Raw genomic sequence first — 21,188 nt, 5'->3', positions numbered from 1 at the left:
AACAATCAACATTGTAGAGATATGCGCATAGCATCAAACGCAAACAAAAGGAACAACTGATGTAACTAAATACATTTATGTATGCAAGGCTGTTAAAAAAAGAGCAAATAAAGGGGAAACACCAGCAACACTCGCAAATTCCTCTAGAGGATTTGGTATCTCAAAAATAACATTCACAAGATCTTGAAAGCATTCTGATTTGTCAGAATCAGGAGGCACCGACACTCCAACATATGCAACAACATGATAATCAGCAAAAAGGGAAAAAGGAAAAATAGATGAACAAGCAATCAATTCAATTATATGAACCCTATCAATGCACAAACACGACAACACGTCAGTTCATGAACAAGATAGCAACCAATAAAATAATATAACCCCACAACTCGCACACCGAACTTCATAATGTAAACTCTTTCAACATCCTAGTTGCTCTTCTCAGACTGTTACAAACTATTCAGATGCCATCACCACAACAATTCAAACTACACATAGTAATCAGTTCTACAACCTGTATGCAGGCTACAACTACCTAAAAACTAGACATAGCACACATTCTAGGGCAAGAATTAACAACTGTCGAAATCCATACAACTTGTAATGTCCATACGACAACACCTATACAAATTAAGCACCAGATCTGATAAGACATCATCACCAGAAACAAAAAAAGGTTTCAGCACAATGAATTGCCTGCATTCACCTTGTCTGGACTAGGTGACGTACCCATTGAGATCTACATACCTAAAATCTGCTGAACCAGAATTGTAAGACACATGACCAAAAACTAGGGTTCTTACCGATTTGATAAATGAAGGATGCCAAACAAAGCAAAACTCTTACCACGAAATACAAACTCCACCACCGAATCCAGTCTCAGACACGCAAGCCGCTCGTCCGGAAAAAACCGCACAAACAAAGCTTCCCGTAGCGAATCCAAGCTGAGACAGCACGAGAGCAACAACTTAGAAATATAGGAAAAATCTATAGAAAAGGGGACCAAGAGGAGTCAAAGGCAGAGCAAAGGAACCAACAGAGCACACAGTGCTTCCCCTGGAGTTCAACCCGCCGGCCAACGCTCCCGCGGCGAAACTGGGGAAGCAGCTTCTATGCGAGAAGAGGAGAAGAGGGGAATGAAGAAGGAAGCGATTTGCAAATAGCTAAAAAAGGAGAGGGGAACGGAGGAGAGCGGAGGTTAAAAGGGGAGTGGGAGAAAACCGATGGCTAAAGCCCACGATCGTGGAAGAAAAAAATAAAGGGGCAAAGCCCACTATATCAGGGCAGTTACTAAAAATAATAGCAAAAATTAAATACAATAACAAAAAAATATAGAGGGAGAAAACCAACGGCTAAAGCACAAATAAGACCTCATAACAGTTCAATAAAAACTATCAAAAAAATTACAATTGAAATACCTTACATAGACTATACAAAATTAACTACAACATTTCTCAAAATAATAACAAAAAGTACAAAAAAATGGTGGTACACTTTGAATCACAAATTCATTTAAAGGACTTGCCTCCTCACACATGTACACATATGACGCCGCATCACATTATACAATGCAATGACCTAACGAAGATACATAATGGGGCAAGTTATGTTATAGATTCACCTCAGCATATGACAAATACCGCTTCTTACCGATGACGTGTGTTTATCAATCCATACAAGAAAAAGATGTGTCAGTACAACTATGCCCCTCCGTGCGGTGTTGGTTCCCCCCCCCCCAAAAAGATGATAATGGGGAAAGTCCATAAAAGGAAGATGTGCCAGTACAACTATGCCCCTCGGTGCGGTGCTGGTTTTCCCCCTAAAAAGATAGATAATGGGGCAAGTAATGTTACAGACTCGCCTCCGCATGCGATGCTGCAACACGCCGTGTCGTCGCCTGCTACGGCTCGTTCCTGGCTCAGCCTCGCTGGGATGGGGGAGGGTGTCCCGACCCTCCTCCCGTCTGACTCGACCTCGCACTAACGTGGCAGTGTGCTCGTCTCGTTTGATAGGCGCAGTGCAGTTATTCTGTCCCCCCATGCACCCACACCCCCCTAAAAAGATAGATAGTGGGGCAAGTCCATACGAGGAAGATGTGTCAGTACAACTATGCTCCTCAGTGCGGTGCTGGTTTTCCCCCTAAAAAGATAGATAATGGGGCAAGTCCATACCAGGAAGATGTGTTAGTACAACTATGGCCCTCGGTGCGGTGCTGGCTTTCCCTCTAAAAAGATAGATAATGGGGCAAGCCATGTTACAGACTCGCCTCCACATGCGACGCCGTGGCACATCGCGTCGTCGCCTGCTACGGCTCGTTCCTGGCTCGGCCTCGCCGGGACGGGGGAGGGTGGGTCCCGACCCCTTCCCCCCGGCTCGGCCTCGCGCTAATGCGGCAGTGCGCTCGTTTGACATGCGTACTGCGGTTATTCTGTCCGCCCCCACGCACACACACCCCCTAAAAAGATAGATAATGGGGCAAGTCCATACAAGGAAAATGTGTCAATACAACTATGCCCCTCTGTGCGGTGCTAGTTTTTCCCCTAAAAAGATAAATAATGGGGCAAGTCCATACAAGGAAGATGTGTCAGTACAACTATGCCACTCGGTGCGGTGCTGATTTTCCCTAAAAAGATAGATAATGGGGCAAGTCATGTTACAGACTCGCCTCTGCATGCGACGCCACGGCACGCCGCGTCGTCGCCTGCTACGGCTCGTTCCTGGCTCGGCCTCGTCGGGATGGGGGAGGGGGGTTCCGACCCCCCTCCACTGGCTTGGCCTCGCGCTAACGCGGCAGTGCAGTCGTTTGACAGGCACGGTGCGGTTATTCTATCCCCCCCACGCACCCACAACCCCTAAGATAGATAATGGGGCAAGTCTATACAAGCAAGATGTGTCAGTACAACAATGCCCCTCGGTGCGGTGCTGGTTTCCCCCCCTAAAAAGATAGATCATGGGGCAAGTCATGTTATGGACTCGCCTCCGCATGCGACGCTACAGCACGCCGCGTCGTCTCCTGCTACAACTCGTTCCTGGCTCGGCTTCACCGGGATGGGGAAGGGGGGTCCCGACCCCTCATCCCCTTCCTCGGCTCGGCCTCGCGCTAACGCGGTAGTGTGCTCGTTTGACAGGCGCAGTGCGGTTATTCTGTTTCCCCCACCCCACCCACGCACCCACAACCCCCTAAGATAGATAATGGGGCAAGTCCATACAAGAAAAAGATGTGTTAGTACAACTATGCCCCTCGGTGTAGTGCTGGTTTCCCCCCTAAAAATATAGATAATGGGGCAAGTCCATACAAGGAAGATGTGTTAGTGCAACTATGCCCCTCGGTGCGGTGCCGGTTTTTCCCCTAAAAAGATAGATAATGGGGCAAGTCATGTTATGAACTCGCCTCCGCATGCGACGCCGCGGCACGCTGGGTCGTCACCTGACGGCCCGTTCCAAGCTCGGCCTCGTCGGGATGGGGGAGGGGGTCCCGATCCCCCTCCCCCTGGCTCGGCCTCGCGGTAACGCGGCAGTGCGCTCGTTTGACAGGCGTAGTGCGGTTATTTTGTCCCCCACCCATGCACCCACAACCCCCTAAGATAGATAATGGGGGCAAGTCCATACAACCCCGACCCCCCCAGACGATGATGTTCTTCAATCCATACAAAAAGAAGAAAAAAGAAAAGAAGATGTGTCAGTATGACTATGCCACTTGGTGCAGTCCTATATATCTTACCTGGATGTTTCATCAAATCCAAAAAAATTGCTGAATAAAAATGAGAACAAAGAGAAAGGGAGGGAAACACACTATAAAAAAGATGTTAGTTCAAGCAGAGGAGAATATTCAGTACTAAATAAAAAATAATGCTTATATTAGGCAAAAAATCATGAAAACTAGAGCGAAAAATTCTAAGAAACCAAAAAATTGACCGCCCAAGGGACGGGCCGGCCCAATGCAGGTGGGTACTAGGACTCAAGCCAACTGCGGAACCACTAGCAAATCCATTGTAAACTAGACTGCAGGGCCAACCGACTAGGGCCCACAGGTCATGACAGAGAGCGAGCGTCGTGTATAAGCGCTCAGGTAAGTATTCAGAGGAGTTCGACCTGTAAGACTCGGCAGCGCTTATAAACAGGTCGAGGGCCCCCTCGGTTAGGGAGGTGGGACTAAACGCATAGCACAAGCGCACGCGCACGTGGCACTGCACAGCCTCGCGGACGAGCTATTTGGGCCGAAAACAATGGCTCCGGGGGACGTCCCAATACAATAGTGTGACCCATTACAAAACTCCGGCCAATTACACAAAAACCAAATTAAAAAGGGACAAATGCAGATAATTAAAAAAACCTCATAAATAAATCAGTTAAAAAAAGAATGTAGAAAAGTTCAAACACATGTTTGTTGTAAAAAATAAAAAATTAAACAAAAAATACTTTTTTTGAAATATAACTATACAAAAGGATACTTCAACGTAGAAGATTGTAATAAAAATTTTAGAAACAAATTTTTAAAAAGTTCAAGTACTAAAAGTTAAAAGGTTCAAATAAAATTAGTACCGTGCAACAAGATTAAATTCTTTTTATTTAAAAATACTAGAACTATCACTAGTCAACTAAAAAATAAATTGTGCTCTAAATTCCTGTCAATACTAAGAAAAAAATTGCTCTACAACAAGCGAATGTGATTGGCCATTGACATCCAAAATAGCTCAGTACTATCATTAACAATATGCAAGTTCAACAAACTCAACCCAAGCGGTCTTACATCCATCATCAGCGTATATTTTTCACGTGTGAGCTATGTACATGAAAATATCCCAGTAAAAACAAAGGATGCACATCAGTTCAACTATAGTTGTTCCAATTCAAATATAAAAATATTAAAAATAGTTGTGCTTGAGCCAAAATAGGAAGCATTACGTTAAAAAATAGCGCATACAATAACATACGAACAAATTGTTCCAAACCATCTGGTAATAACTGACATCAATCATCTCATATGAATTGTTTAAAAAAAATACTGCAACATAATCAAACGCACACAAATCTCACAACCATCGTCATTTGCCAGATTTAAACCTACAACACATAAATTTTGAACGTCAGAGAGTCATCTTCCCTGGAGAACATAACTATAACCACATCTCCATCCTCAATTCCAGACTCTGCCACAAACTCGTTCCACCCAGTAGTTAGGTTGATGCAACTATCAAAGTCAATGTGGTAGGAAACTTCCATCAACTGATACCCGTTTTTGTCCGTTGCCTCCATCTTCAGTATCCCCGAACTAGGAGCAACAATCTTGATTCTGGGTGTCATTTTCTGCAAATGGGCATGGGAGTAGAAAATAAAGTGAACACCTGACATAACTAAACATTTGCATAGATATAGCCACTATTGCATAACAAGTGAAAAAAAATCTGAACCAAAAGAAAAACACCAAACTAACTAGTGATATGTCCTGACTAAACTAAGGAAATATACATATTAGTCCCTACAGTAAAATATCTGACAAAAATAGAACAAGAATTATACAAAAAGGGATAAATACCGTTAACTAATGAACAAATGCATGTACAAATCCCTACTGTTAACTTCTGACAAAACCAAATAAAAATTATAGACAAACTATTGATAAAAATTAACTACAAATTCAATCCATGGGATTCAAAATGAGACCTACAAAAGAAGAAAACAAAAAAATAGAAACACATACCCATGATTCCTCCAAGTCCCAAGTCGTCAGGCGACAAACATAGGGAGCATGAAACCCATGGTTGTTGTACAACAACGACGAAAGTTGCCCGCCGCGCTGACTCTCGGTGAGCTCCAAACCAGATTCGTACACACAACTGTCAGCTATGCGGGCCATATTTGCGATACACCCGCATGAAAAATCCTCCATGGGAAACACAAGAAAAGGGAAGAAAACAACATAGAGAAGAGGAAGGAACCTAGATCTGATTCTGGAAGAAGAAAAAGAAGGGAGAGACTAAGCCACACACCACACATAGATGGATAGAATTTATTACCAGGAAGACCTGCATATTATAAAAATAATAAATAGGCGGGTTGGGAGCCACCTGGTAGAAAATAGTTATTATGATGATGTCGTCACACAAGTCATACAACATTGACCGTAAAACAGTTCAAGTTCGAATGAAGCAGTAGTTCAAATAATTATGGGAGAGCACATACGACAACAATTCAAAGTGCACATACTAACATATGTAGATATAATAACTCATTTAGTGGTAGACAGATGAATTCATTCAGTCATTCAACCCTCTGCTCTCTCACAACACAATCATAAAAACATAAAATTCAGTACTTCAGTCATAACGAGCAAAGAAACGATGCCATTTGGCCCTCGTGGATGGATGTGGATCCATGGCTGCTCTCACCCTAGCCCACCTGATGATCTATAGATAGTTCCTTCCCCTACTGTCTGGGAAAAGTAGCTCCATTTCATTGGAATTGCAAGTATCCATCACCTCACGGGCAAGGCATCTTTTGAACTCTAGCTCCACTTCCTTCTTAGCAGCATGTCGTGCCCTCTGCCTACGCCTGCACCTCCTCCTCCTCCTCTGCTCTGCTGCTGCAGCCCTCACATCGACGACATCCCCCTCCTCCTTTGTGACCTCTTCTAGCTTAGGATCCATTTGGCTTTTCTTTAGTGGCAGCTGGTGGAATGAAAGTGAGAGAGGGCAGGGGATTTATATTCAAAGTGTAGATGGTTGGGTGGGTAGTCGGTAGAAACTACTTACTCTGATGTCAACGCACAATAATACAACTTTGACATGGAGGAATGCAACTACACATACGACAACCATTCAACAACATAGAAAAACATGAAATTTAATTACACCGTTCGACCAGATTACAAGAAAATCGTAAGCTACAGTCAGCCATGATACACCACCTTCGCCAACGACCAAATCACATGGGAATCTGGGGTAGAAACAACTCAAGAAGCAAAATTGACAACGCAAATCTATTAATACAATCCTCATATCTCTCCCGACAACGCCAATTCGAAAACAAAACATTAGAAAAAGAAGAACACATTTGCATGGCGGCCATGGCCAACGACCAAGAATAGAAAAACTTCTCATAAAAAATTACAGTAAAAGAATCTCCAAAAACTCTCACCCACCGATCACTCTCACATCCCCATAACACATAAAACAACAAGTGGGCGTAAAATCAACGGCTACGAACACCACAGCAAACACCAGCGCCCGCAACAGCTCCGCCGCCAAATGCCCACGTCGTCACCTTCGGTGACTTGAGATCGGAAAATACGATCAGCTGAGCGCGCGCACGTGCGGAATCCTGTACATGTCTCCTCTGGCAACGAATGGCCTGCAACATCGCGCCGGAAAACCCCCAGAAGCTCCCCGTTGAATCCCCTATTTCCATCTATCGAAGATGCAGGAAGATCAGTTCAGGTGGCAAACTTTGTCAGTCCAACCTATCTAGTCCGTCAGTTCAAGTTGGGTAACAGAATAATATTCTGTTACACGAAACAAAATAGCCCAGATGTATATATACATATACACACACAGTAACTGCGTGTGGTCTAAATTTGTATCATGTATATGTTTTGGATTTGGCCCAACATCATGCTCCTCTAGTGAGCTAAGAGAGATTTCTGTATGCGGGTTGCATAGACTACCATTTTTATAATTTTTAAAATATCACCTCCTTATGCTTCACGACGTCTAACATTATTGTTAGTCCTGTTTTGCCATCTCCAAAATAGTATGTCTTGCTTTCTTCACTGTTGTAACTATATTTTTGCCCTAGGCATGTGTACTTATAGAAACATTTCAGGATGAAGTAACATCAACACAAAGATTTGAGAGCAGTGCAGCATGGCCGTTACCAAATGATTATGGATTGGAATTGAATGTGCTGATGTTCTCGAGCATCAACTAGAGGTGGCAAGACAATATGTACATGATTCTCAACATGCAATCAATATGTTGAGACTGGAGTTGTAGGTATTAGATGCTGGAGTCAAAAAATGAAACAAGACACTGAGGTAACCACAATGGAATTGGAGATTTTGCAGACTGAAATTTGTGCTACCTGAATCTGGCCAATCCTATTTTCTAAAGAGATTATAGTTCAAATGGTAAGTTCTATTGATGCATGTCCATGATGTATGAGCTTTATTTGCCCAGTGTATGTAATTTGATGTTTGTGTATGCTTTATTATCACTGGTGCTGAACTATAATTCCCGATGGGTATAATCTGCTGCAATTTCTTTATTGTATAGTGTATGATTATTATTTGTTTCTATGCCTTAGTCTCTTTATTGTATAGTGTAGGTTTTTTAGAGGCGATATTACAGAGTAGGATAATTCTTTGTATATGCTATATCGTTGAAACGGGGGCCAACACGCCCAACCATTACTTGGACGCCATCCGAACGAACAAACATGTGTAGTGAAAGCGGGCCTTAATTGGGCTGGTCAACTTAATATTTAGTGGATTCCAAACGATGTGGCCCACCGTAACAACGGCTCTTAGCAGACCATTAACAGGCCGAAAGCTCGATACGGCCTTATGAATGGAAATGGCCCGCAAGCCTCTAATAGGCCGAAATAAATGTCAATTTTGTCTCGGCCCTTTTACTTGACGGGCCAGTAAGAGGCCGAAAGTGTTTTGGGCCAGAACAGGCCCAATTTACAAACTAGGCTTTTAACAGGCCGAAAGTCGCATCGAGCTGAAATTTTGTAGTGCGGAACGTGGGCTGCTAATGGACCCAAAATAAGGTGGCACCATGAAAGGCCCAACTATTATGTGGGCCGTTAATAGGGCGCAAGACAAAATGTGCTAGCATTTGGCCCATTTACAGAATGTGACTAAGAAAGACTGAGAGCCACAATGGGCTAGAAGTCGGCCCAACTACAGTGGGCCGAGAAAAGGCTAAAAGATGTACCGGCGGCATATTGGTCCATATCTATAATGGGCTGCTAACAAGCCGAATGAAGGTCGGGCTGTAATTGGGCCCAAAGACGTAGCGAGCCATTAACGGGCTGGAACTGGCGATGGCCTGGAAATTGTCAAATATAGAATGGGCCTTTGATGGGCCGATTTTGTGTAACTCGTATGGGTCGTGCTTGTGAATGGGCATGACTCAAGTAGGCAGCTAATGGGTCGGCCCGCTTATTTTGACAGGTCTGACCTTTTAACCTAAATGGGCCACTATTGGGCCGGACCATGTGTCGACGTACCATAGGCACGTCCCGTCCATTCACTGGATGACACCTATCCCAACATGGAGTTGACACGTGGATACTAAGGCGAATCAGAATTTTACACATGGAAAATCCCCATTGGTCTGGGCGGTTAATGGGTTATCGGATCCAAACTGGAACCCGATAGCTTAACGGCGACCCGTTACGGTGGATGACGAGTGTCGGTTACCCTTGACGAAACCACTTCCATGACACACCATTTATTGTCATGGAAGTGGACACTTCCGTGATGATAATTTTGGTATGGTCATGGAACACTTCTACGACATCACGGGTATGACTATCTTGATTCTATCATAAAATCGTCATGGATGTACATGCATGACAGAGAACGTGACCTACTGTGACAAACACATATCATCACAAAAGTGGTTTTTGTGTTGTATGGTGCCCTCCGTGTCGCGCAAGCGTGAGGAATTCCCGCTATAGGGTGTTGCAATACATTCATGATTTGCTTATAGTGGGTGGCGTGAGTGACTGAAACATATATCGGAGAAAGGGACTTGTTACGTATGGGATAAAGAGGACTTGATACTTAATGCATGGTTGGGTTTTACCTTAACGATCTTTGGTAGTTGTGGATGCTTGCTAGAGTTCCAATGATAAGTCGTATAATCCAAGTAGGGAAAGTATGTTAGCTCATGCCTCTCCCACATATAAAATTGCAATAATGGTTATAGGTCTAGTTATAGATTGCCTATGCACAAAATACATCTCTTGTGTTATCAAACTCTTTCTACTAAACAACAAACTATTTTTATCTCTCAAAGTACTCCTAGTTTTATTCTTGCAGAGTAGTCCTATCCTATCATCTACAAAATAGTTTCATACTTGTTCTAGGTAAAGTGAATGTTAAGTGTGCGTAGAGTTGTATTGGTGGTCGACAGAACTTGAAAGAAATATAAATCCTACCTTTGGCTCCTTGTTGGGTTCGACACTCTTATTTATCGAAAAATCTACAATTGATCCCCTATACTTGTGGGTTATCACCAACCTATCGCCGAAACACATGCCGAAGAGCAAGATTGGTTTTCGTGGTGTTCTGTGATAACCCACAAGTATAGGGGATCAATTGTAGCCTCTTTAGATAAGTAAGAGTGTCGAACCCAATGAGGAGCTAAAGGTAGAACAAATATTCCCTCAAGTTCTATCGACCACCGATACAACTCTACGCACGCTTGACGTTCGCTTTACCTAGAACAAGTATGAAACTAGAAGTACTTTGTAGGTGTTTTTGGATAGGTTTGCAAGATAATAAAGAGCACGTAAATAAAAGCTAGGGGATGTTTAAATAAAGAAGCAATAAAGTTAGTATAGCGAGTGTGGAAAAGTGGTGGTAGGAGTTGCGAAATTGTCCATAAGCAATTGACTACTTTACTAGACCGATAGCAAGTTTTATGTAGGATAGGCCACTGCTAGCATGTCATCCCTGACTTGGAATTCTATGCACTTATGATTGGAACTATTAGCAAGCATCCGCAACTACTAACATTCATTAAGGTAAAACCCAACCATGGCATTAAGATATATTGGTCCCCCTTCAATCCCGTCTGCATCAATTTCTATGCTAGGTTGAAGTTTCTGTCACTCTTGCCCTCCAATACATAGTCCTATCAACATACAACGAACCTTATGGTGTGATCCACACAAGCGCTCATATGATGGGCACCAAAGGATAGCAACATAACCACAAGCAAATTAAATCCATCATAGCAATTCATCAACCACCGATAGGACAACGAAAATCTACTCAGACATCATCGGATGGCAACACATCATTGGATAATAATATGGAGCATAAAGCACCATGTTCAAGTAGAGGGTACAATAGGTTGAAACCTTCGCCCCGATTTTTTATATATCCGGAGATCCGTAACTCTGATTGGATTGAAACCTTCACCCCGATTTTTTCTCGAAAATTAGCTTTCTTTCGGCCAAAGAAGAGCAACAACCGCCTTACGGGGGGCCCACGAGGGTCATGGGCGCGCCCCCCAGCCTCATGGACCCCTCGGGCACCGTCTCGCGTTGATTCTTTTCCCATATTTCACAAATATTCCAAATATATTCTCCGTCCATTTTTATTCCGTTTGGACTCCGTTTGATATGGATTTTGTGCGAAACAAAAAACATGCAACAAACAGGAACTGGCACTGGGCACTGGATCGATATGTTAGTCCCCAAAAATAGTATAAAAAGTTGCCAAAAGTATATAAAAGTTGTAGAATATTGGCATGGAACAATAAAAAATTATAGATACAACGGAGACGTATCAACATCCCCAAGCTTAATTCCTGCTCGTCCTCGAGTAGGTAAATGATAAAAAAATAATTTTTGATGTGGAATGCTACCTTTCATAATTTTGATCATGTATCTAATCATGGCATTAATATTAAGACACGAGTGATTCAAAGAAATAGTCTATCATTTGACATTAAGACAATAATACTTCAAGCATACTAACCAAGCAATTATGTCTTATCAAAATAACATAGCCAAAGAAAGCTCATCCCTACAAAATCATATAGTCTGGCTATGCTCCATCTTCACCACACAAAGCATTCAAATCATGCACAACCCCGATGAAAAGCCAAGCAATTGGTTCATACTTTTTAACGCGCTTCAGCCTTTTCAACTCTCACGCAATACATGAGCCCAAGCCATGGACATAGCACTATGGGTGGAATAGAATATGATGATGGAGGTTTGTGTGGAGAAGACAAAAAGGAAGAAAGTCGCACATCGACGCGGCTAATCAACGGGCTATGGAGATGCCCATCAACTGATGTCAATGCGAGGAGTAGGGATTGCCATGCAACAAATGCACTAGAGCTATAAGTGTATGAAAGCTCAAACTGAAACTAAGTGCGTGTGCATCCAACTTGCTTGCTCATGAAGACCTCGGGCATTTGAGGAAGCCCATCATCGGAATATACAAGCCAAGTTCTATAATGAAAATTCCCACTAGTATATGAAAGTGATAACTCAATAGACTCTCTATATGAAGAACATGGTGCTACTCTAAAGCACAAGTGTGGTAAAAGGATAGTAACATTGCCCCTTCTCTCTTTTTCTCTCATTTTTTGGGCCTCCTTTTTTTGGCCTTTTCTTCTTTTTTTTCTTTTTTTTTCGTCCGGAGTCTCATCCCGACTTGTGGGGGAATCATAGTCTCCATCATCCTTTCCTCAGTGGGACAATGCTCTAATAATGATGATCATCACAGTTTTATTTACTTACAACTCAATATCTAGAACAAAGATATGACTCTATATGAATGCCTCCGGTGGTGTACCGGGATGTGCAATGATCTTGCGTAGCAATGACATCAAAAAAACGGACAAGCCATGAAAACTTTATGCTAGCTATGTTACGATCATGCAAAGCAATATGACAATAAATGCTCAAGTCATGTATATGATGATGATGGAAGTTGCATGGCAATATATCTCGGAATGGCTATGGAAATGCCATGATAGGTAGGTATGGTGGCTGTTTTGAGGAAGATATAAGGAGGCTTATGTGTGATAGAGCGTATCGTATCACGGGGTTTGGATGCACCGGCGAAGTTGCACCAACTCTCGAGGTGAGAAAGGGCAATGCATGGTACCGAAGAGGCTAGCAATGATGGAAGGGTGAGAGTCCGTATAATCCATGGACTCACATTAGTCATAAAGAACTCATATACTTATTGCAAAAGTTTATTAACCCTCGAAGCAAAGTACTACTACGCATGCCCCTAGGGGGATAGATTGGTAGGAAAAGACCATCACTCGTCCCCGACCGCCACTCATAAGGAAGACAATTAATAAATACATCATGCGCCAACTTCGTTACATAATGGTTCACCATACATGCATGCTACGGGACTTGCAAACCTCAACACAAGTATTTCTCCATTTCACAATTACTCAACTAGAACGACTCTAATATCACCATCTTTATATCGCAAAACTATTGCAAGGAATCAAACATATCATATTCAGTGATCTACAAGTTCTATGTAGGATTTTATGACTAACCATGTGAATGACCAATTCCTGTCATCTCTCTAAATAGATATAAGTGAAGCAAGAGAGTTTAATTCTTTCTACAAAAGATATGCCCACGCTCTAACAAATATAGGTGAAGCAAAAGAGCATTCTACAAATGGCAGTTTTCTATGTGAAGAGAAACAGGCAATCCAAACTTCAAATGATATAAGCGAAGCACAAGAAGCATTCTATAAAGCCATACTCAGAAGATTTAAGTGAAGTGCAAAGAGCATTCTATAAATCAACAAAGGACTATTTCATACCAGCATGGTGTATAAAATAAAAGTGAAAACTAAATTCGAAAGACACTCCAAGATTGCACATATCGCATGAAGGAAACGAATCCGAAAACATACCGATATTTATTGAAGAAAGATGGGATGCCTTCCGGGGCATCACCAAGATTAGATCCTCGAGTCTCCTTGAATATTTACTTGGGGTGCCTTGGGCATCCCCAAGCTTGAGCTCTTGCCTCTCCTTATTCTCCTCACATCGAGACATCCTCGATCTTCGAACACTTCATCCAGACAAAACTCAACAGAAAGCTCGGTAAGATCCGTTAGTATAATAAAGCAAATCACTACTCTAAGTACTGTTGTAAACCAATTAATATTTTGTTTTTGCATTGTATATACTGTAATATAAATTTTCCATGGCTTAATCCACTGATAGAAATTGATAGTTTCATCAAACCAAGCAAACTATGCATCAAAAACAGAATCTGTCTTAAACAGGACAGTATGTTGTAATCTGAACATTCACCATACCTCTGGTACTCCAAAACTTCTACCAAAATTAGGAAAAATAAAAAATTTGTATAGAAATACAGTGCAAAAAGTTTCAGAACCGTTTGACGTTCCAGTAAAAAATGTAAAATCGCGCACTACAGCCAAAGTTTCTGTCCTGCACCATACAAACCAACAAGTAATCTAAAACATCCTAAAGGAAAACCTTGGCACATTATTTTTATTTTTAAACCTTATAAAATCACACAACAGAAATAAATGACTCTCTAAAACTTCCGGGTTGTCTCCCTGGCAGCGCTTTCTTTAAAGCCATTAAGCTAGGCATATAGTGCTCAAGTAATGGATCCACCCGGATCCCAAGGTATATCAAAGCCAATTTTAATTAACAATGATTTGTAATTTAGTAGTGAGCACAAAGTAACATATCTTAAATTCTTAATAAGTTGATCCCCACTACTACCTATTCTCTCAACATGCAAACCTTCCACATCATCGTCTAGCCACATCAGCAATTCTTGCCATGTATCATGCATTATGTACGCATACGTGAGGTGCAATGCAACCTTCCACCACAACGTAATTGCTCACCTATCTTCTAACCATTCCTCTATATAAATAACGTGACCCCAATGTATTAATTAACTCACAAAAGGTCCCTTTATAAATTGTTTAGTTTGCTCAGATGGTGTATCAGCCGTTTAGTTGAGGCTTTCAATAGCATAGTTCGTGGTGCACCTCTGACCCTTTCCCTTCCTCTCTTTGGCTTCCTTCTCTCTTTCTTCTAATTAATTGGCAGCCGAAGAGCACCACAGGGTAACTACTATTTCTTCCCTTATCTAACCTCTGTGTTTTCAATCTCACCACGAACACACTAATCACCCAGCATGGCTGCTCCTCTTCTCCATCGACCCCCCTCCAGTCCATATTCCCTTCTGATTGCGTATGATCATCGAAGAGGCCAGCTGTGTATGGGATGAAGGAGCTGACCAGGGGACGATCGAGGCTACGAACCAACCATGGACGGCATGGGGACGAAAGCTCAAGACCAACGGACCTTCCCTGTAGTGGCGCCGCTCCTGGACGATGAATCCGACAAGGAAGGAGTAGTGCGGCGCCGGAATGATGGCTACGGCGTGCCAGCACTTGCAGACAGGAGCACACCGAAAGAGGTCAGCGACGCCATGAACGCGCGCCAGGGTCTCCAGTACGACGCCTCCGGCAGCCTCACCAAGTCACCAGCAAGTACGCTTCCGGGTCCCTCACCTATCATCTCTTCCACCGCACTCCGGAAGCCTCACCAACGAGAGCACCGCGCAAGTGTGTGTGTGTGTGCGCATGCCGTCGCTGGTATTCTACTTGCATCACGTATGCAGGCAAGCATGATTATTATTTTTTCTAATTACCCCGCATACGTAGCCAATGGATCCTAGCTAAGAGATACATATCAGATCATGCTGATATCTTTTCGTCAGGATTTCTCCATGGTCAATCAGTTTGTTTTAATTTGCTTATACTTGACTTTCTTTCTACTATTTTTTGGGGCTATTACTACTATTGAACATTTAACCCATATAAATTTGTGGAATTTAACTTCTATCTGTGTGTGCTAACAATGTCCGGCAGCAACGCGCGGTGTGTCATCTAGTATTATGTAATGACGAAGTCTAACTCTCTTCCTATGCATCGGCATGTCATAAAAGAAAAATTCATGGACACAAAGTAAAGGCTAATGCATAGTATAAACAGTTTCTTGCAATTTTTTCGTGTTGGAAACATAAAGAGGCGGATATGTAGTTCATCTCTCATAATAATTGCAAGTAGGAGCAGCAAGCACATGCATATTATATCTATCAAAATCATCATGTTTAATAGTAAAACGCAACCCATCAATATAATCCTTAGTAAGGGTAAACTTCTCTGATATAGTGTAGTTTGGAGATTTCAAAAAGATAATAGGACTATCATGCGTGGGTGCAATAGCAACAATTTCATGTTTAACATAAGGAACTATAGCAAGTTCATCTCCATAAGCATAATTCATATTGGCATCTTGGCCACAAGCATATCAAGCATCATCAAAAAGGGATATTTCAATAGAATCAACGGGATCATAACAGTCATCATAGCAATCATCCTTCGATAAGCACGAAGGGAAATTAAACAATGTATGAGTTGAAGAGTTACTCTCATTAGAAGGTGGGCACGGGTGATCAATCCGCTCTTCCTCCTTTTGTTCTTCACTCTCCTCCTCATCTTTTTCATCCAATGAGCTCATAGTTTCATCAACTCCTTCTTCCATAGACTCCTGCAAAATATTAGTCTCTTCTTGGACAGCGGAGACTCTCTCAATAAAATCATCAATATCAGAATTGAATTCATAATTCTCATAGCAATATTTAAGGATAGCTAAATTTTTAGGTCTATAAACTGAATCATCAAAAATTTCACACTCTTTAAACAAAGATTCAATTTCATAAGCACTGTCGGTGTACAAAAAGAGGGGTACACTATTTGTACCCCTATAACTGTGCACGGGCAGTCTGAGCCACGGGCACCACCACACCAAGCAAGGCAAGGGAGGTGAGCCAGGGTAAGACCGAAGCTCAAGAGAACTACGACGCCAAGGCCAAGACCACAAAGAGCAAAGGGGACGAAGCGGACTCCCCCGGCAAGGTCCTTGCCGGGAGACAGTTCTAGCAGCCCCGACAAGACCCTTGCCGCGGCGACTCGTCCCGCGCCAACGGAGCAAATCACCCTTGAGTCCACTACCCCCAAAGGGCAAGGATTTGGGAGACATCCTCGTGGCGACATGCAGATCTTTGTGAAGACATTCAAGATCAGATACGCACTAAGGAGACGACAACCCTTGGCGGGATCCCAGCCGAGGAAGACCACAAGGCCCCCGGCAAGCGCCTTGCCGGGGATGACAGCAGGCGCCCCGGCAAGACCCTTGCCGGGGCCCCAGCAAGGCCCTTACCAAGGACACCCGCAAGGCCACCATCAGGCCCACGCTGACTAAACCTCCACCACCGGATGCATGAAGCTGCCGACCCAACCAGCTGGGCAGGCACCTGCGTGGCGGCATGCAGATCTTCATGAAGACCCACCACTGCGCCACCTCAGCTGCCCGCCTACCTACATGGCACCGCAGGCGTCGCTGGCCAGGGCACGTGTCGACACAAGAAGGAGTAGCGACGGACGAGACATGTTTCTCCCCCGTCCCCGATAAAGTAAGGACACCTAAGCAAGACGCATTAAATGCGCCTTGTCATGTAATGCGACGGATAACCTCGCATCACTGTACGCTTTCCACCTCCTGTGTGCCACTGTGGCAACCCCTTTTTCTATAAAAGGAGGCCCGAGGCGACCAGGAGAAGGATTCGGCTTTTTGGAGCTCCTCACGCCCCATAGCTAGCTCAAGAACACATATATACAATCCACCAAAGCAGGAGTAGGGTTTTATGCATCCTCGCGGCCCGGACCTAGATAAACGAACCGTGTGTTACCTGTTAGATCCGCTCTTCTCACGACCCCGCGCCCCGCTAACCGTAGTAGTGATTCTTGTGATCCCATAGGTGTCGTTCCCACCGACATCTCTGGAGCGCCAGGTAGGGGGCGCAGTTGTGAGAATCGGCTTTAACAGTTAGTTCGGTGCTTCTTCATCATCATGGCGCCCAAGAAGAAGACGACGGTGGCGGTTGGCCAGTCGGAAGCCGGACAGCCCGTCCTGACACGGGCGAGCAGCGGACCAGTCGCAGAAAGGACCCGGGGCGCTGCTCGCGAACACCAACACCTTCCCAGCAGCTGGAGTTTGGAGGCGGCGATGTTTGTGCGCCTGGTAACGGGCCACACGTCGCCAAATCCAAAGGCGGAGCCAAGCCCTTCGCGGGTGGAGCGAGGCCTTCCAGGGTCATCGCCACCCCGCCCGAAGGCGACGCAAGGGCCTCCATGACTCCCACGCCGGCTCCAACAACGCGCTCCTCCCAGGCAGCGCGTGATGAACAGCGTAGTCACGCCGAAGATCCTGGGCGTCGCCGCGGGAAGAGCCCCGAGCGCCACTCCCGGGACGTAGAAGACCTGCCCACTCGCCGAGGCGCTGGTGAAAACGGCATGCGACCGCGGGGTCATGATAGATCTCCTTCTGACAAGGTCAGAAGTCGAAGCGCGTCGCGATCCGTGCAGGTTTCGCTGCCACCGACGCCAGCAGACGCCCTGGAGCGCGCAGTTGCTCCTCGATTTTCCTCCAGCTACGGGGAAACTTTACGAATGGAGAGCCACTATCCGAAGCCTTGTTGCGGTGGCCAACAAAGACGAACCAAGTCCGGTGAGGCCCCCGGGTCGACGCTCCGATGGAGTCCCACGGACCAGTGGCGGAAAAGCCGGCGGCGCCGCGACCACGGTGCATTCACCTCTTCCCTGTCCGGTACCGCGGACACCGGCCCGTCGCGACGTCGCGGGCAACGACATCTCCATAGCATCGTCTGACCCGCGGACCCACTGTGACCAGCGCCAAGTTCTTCGGGAACGAATCCATGAAGACGCTCGAACCACTATCGAGCGCCGGCACGGAGCGCGCCACCAGTCAGACAGGCGAGCAGGGCCTGCTGTGAACCACCCGGCCCCGGAGAGACCTGGAGGCCTACCTTACGAGGTATGCTGTCCGGCTTTTACCCGTGAGCTGCGGCAGTTCCAGTGGCCCACTCACCGCACCTTCAAACCTGACGTTGGCGAAAAGTACAACGGCAAGACTCACCCGTTTGAGTTCCTCAGCATCTACACCATCATGATGCAAGCCGCCGGAGCCCGCGACGATAAGGTGCTTGCGAACTACTTTCCATTGGCTCTTAAACCCAACGCCATGTCGTGGTTGATGCACTTGCCGGTAGACTCCATTTCCTCCTGGTCGGATTTGTGCCATGAGTTTGTGGGCGCCTTTACTGGAGGTCACCAAGCCCATGGCCAAGCAAGCGACCTGCATGTCATTCCCCAGAAGGGAGGCGAGAGTCTGCGCAAGTATATACAGAGGTTCAGCCGGGTACAGTACAATATCCCTGATGTTCACCCTGCCGCCATCATCAGCGCATTCCATCAGAACGTGCATAACTGCAAGATGCGCGAAGAACTGACAATGAACAAGGTGAAAGATGTGGCAGAACTCTATGTTCTTGCTGACAGATGTGCCCGAGCTGAAGAGGGAAGGAAGTACCCTGGCGAAGATGCCGGCGTGGAAACCGACTCCTCAGATGAGGATACTGCCGCCCCGGCGAAGAAAGGCCGGCGCCGCAACAGGAAGCACAAAGGTAAAGCTGTGCTTGCCGTCGGGGGATCTAACGACACCGGCTCCACCAAGAAAACCAAGGCAGATGACCCCGGCAAGGAAATTGCCGGATGTGTCACCTGCCAGGCCTTGGCAGCTGCCGAGAAGCCAGGAAACTCCGACAAGCAATACTGCAAGATGCATCGCACCAAAGGCCATGATCTCCAGAACTGCTGACAGGTTGAGCTCCTTGCTGAGAAGCAGAGGGTTGAATATGAGAGGAGGGATAAGGAGAAAGGCCAGGAAGGTGCTGAGGGGTCCGACAAGAAGCATGGCGGCCAGGAGGGCCGTCGCGGCAAAGATAAACAGCAGGAGAGGCCCGCCCGGGGCCGTGACAAAAAGCCAAAAGACGATGATCACAAAGAGGACGATGGGTCTGGAGACCAAGAATTTCAGAAAGCTACAGAGGCCATGTGCGTCGATGGCGGCGCCTCGCTGCATACCTCTCACCGCCAGCTTAAACAGTGGGCGCGTGAGATTACAGCGGCGGAACTGTCGTTTGATGCCCAAAGGCCGCTGAAGTGGTCCAACACACCTATCATTTTTGACACTGAGGATCACCCTGATCGCACTACTACAGTCGGGTGCTTGCCATTGTTGGTTTCACCAACAATACGCAACCTCAAGGTGACAAAGATGCTAGTCGATGGAGGGGCCGGTCTGAACTTAATCTCGCCTTCCGTGATCGAGAAATTGCAGATTCCTGATGAAGACCTCGAAGAGACGGGCACGTTTCAAGGGGTGAACTGGGGAAGAAGTCAACCAAAGGGAAAGGTCACGTTGCCCGTAACATTTGGGAGTGATCTGAACTACAGGACGGAAAGGATTGTGTTCGACGTTGCCAAGATCCCCTTGCCTTACAACGGGATCCTTGGCCGCCCAGCGCTGGCCAGTTCATGGCGGCGTCACATTATGCCTACAACACCCTGAAGATGCCGGGGCCTGTGACGATCATCACCGTCCCATCAGACAAGAAGGATGCGCTAATTTGCGCTGACCAACTCTACCAACAAGCAGTTGCAGCAGCCGCCGCTGCTAAGGCGCTTGCTTCTGCCACTGGAGCCCCGGGAAGGCAAAAGAAGAAGATCGGTGAGACCTCAGGCACCCACTCCGGCAAGCGCACCTCTTCGGAGTGTAGCGCTCCCGTCGAGGACGTGCCAGAGAGCTCCGCCGACAGAAACAAGAAGTCTAGGGCCACACCGCCGGGAACCAAGAAGGTTTCTGTCAAGGAGGACGGCATGGGAGGAGCTTTTACCATAAGCTCCACCCTTGACGACAAATAGGAAGACGCGCTCATCACCTTCCTGCGGGCGAATGTCGATGTGTTTGCATGGCAAGCATCCGACATCCCCGGCGTTCCCAGGGAGGTGATTGAGCACCACCTTGCTGTCTGTCCTCATGCGCGGCCCGTGAAGCAGAAGGTCAGAAAGCAAGCTTTGGAACGACAAGAGTTCATCACAGAGGAGATCCGGAAACTGGAAGCAGCGGGTTTGGTAAGAGGAGTGCTCCATCCAACGTGGTTGGCCAATCCGGTGGTAGTGCGCAAGGCAAATGGGAAGTGGAGGCTGTGTATTGATTACACATATATTAATAAGGCTTGTCCCAAAGACCCCTTCCCGTTGCCGCGCATCGACCAGATTGTTGACTCCACAGTTGGGTGTGATCTGTTGTCATTCCTCGATGCCTACTCCGGCTACCACCAGATCTTCATGACAAGGGAAGATGAATAGAAAATGGCATTCATCACCCCATGTGGTATGTATTGCTTTATACGGATGCCTTTCGGGTTGAAGAGTGCTGGTTCAACGTTTGCAAGGGCGGTCCAGATTGGTTTTGAACCCCAGC

Source organism: Triticum urartu, chromosome 2 (assembly GCF_003073215.2).
Source record: "Triticum urartu cultivar G1812 chromosome 2, Tu2.1, whole genome shotgun sequence".
Classification (NCBI taxonomy): domain Eukaryota; kingdom Viridiplantae; phylum Streptophyta; class Magnoliopsida; order Poales; family Poaceae; genus Triticum; species Triticum urartu.
The sequence above is the reverse complement of the archived record's forward strand: the minus strand, read 5'-3'. Positions refer to the sequence as shown.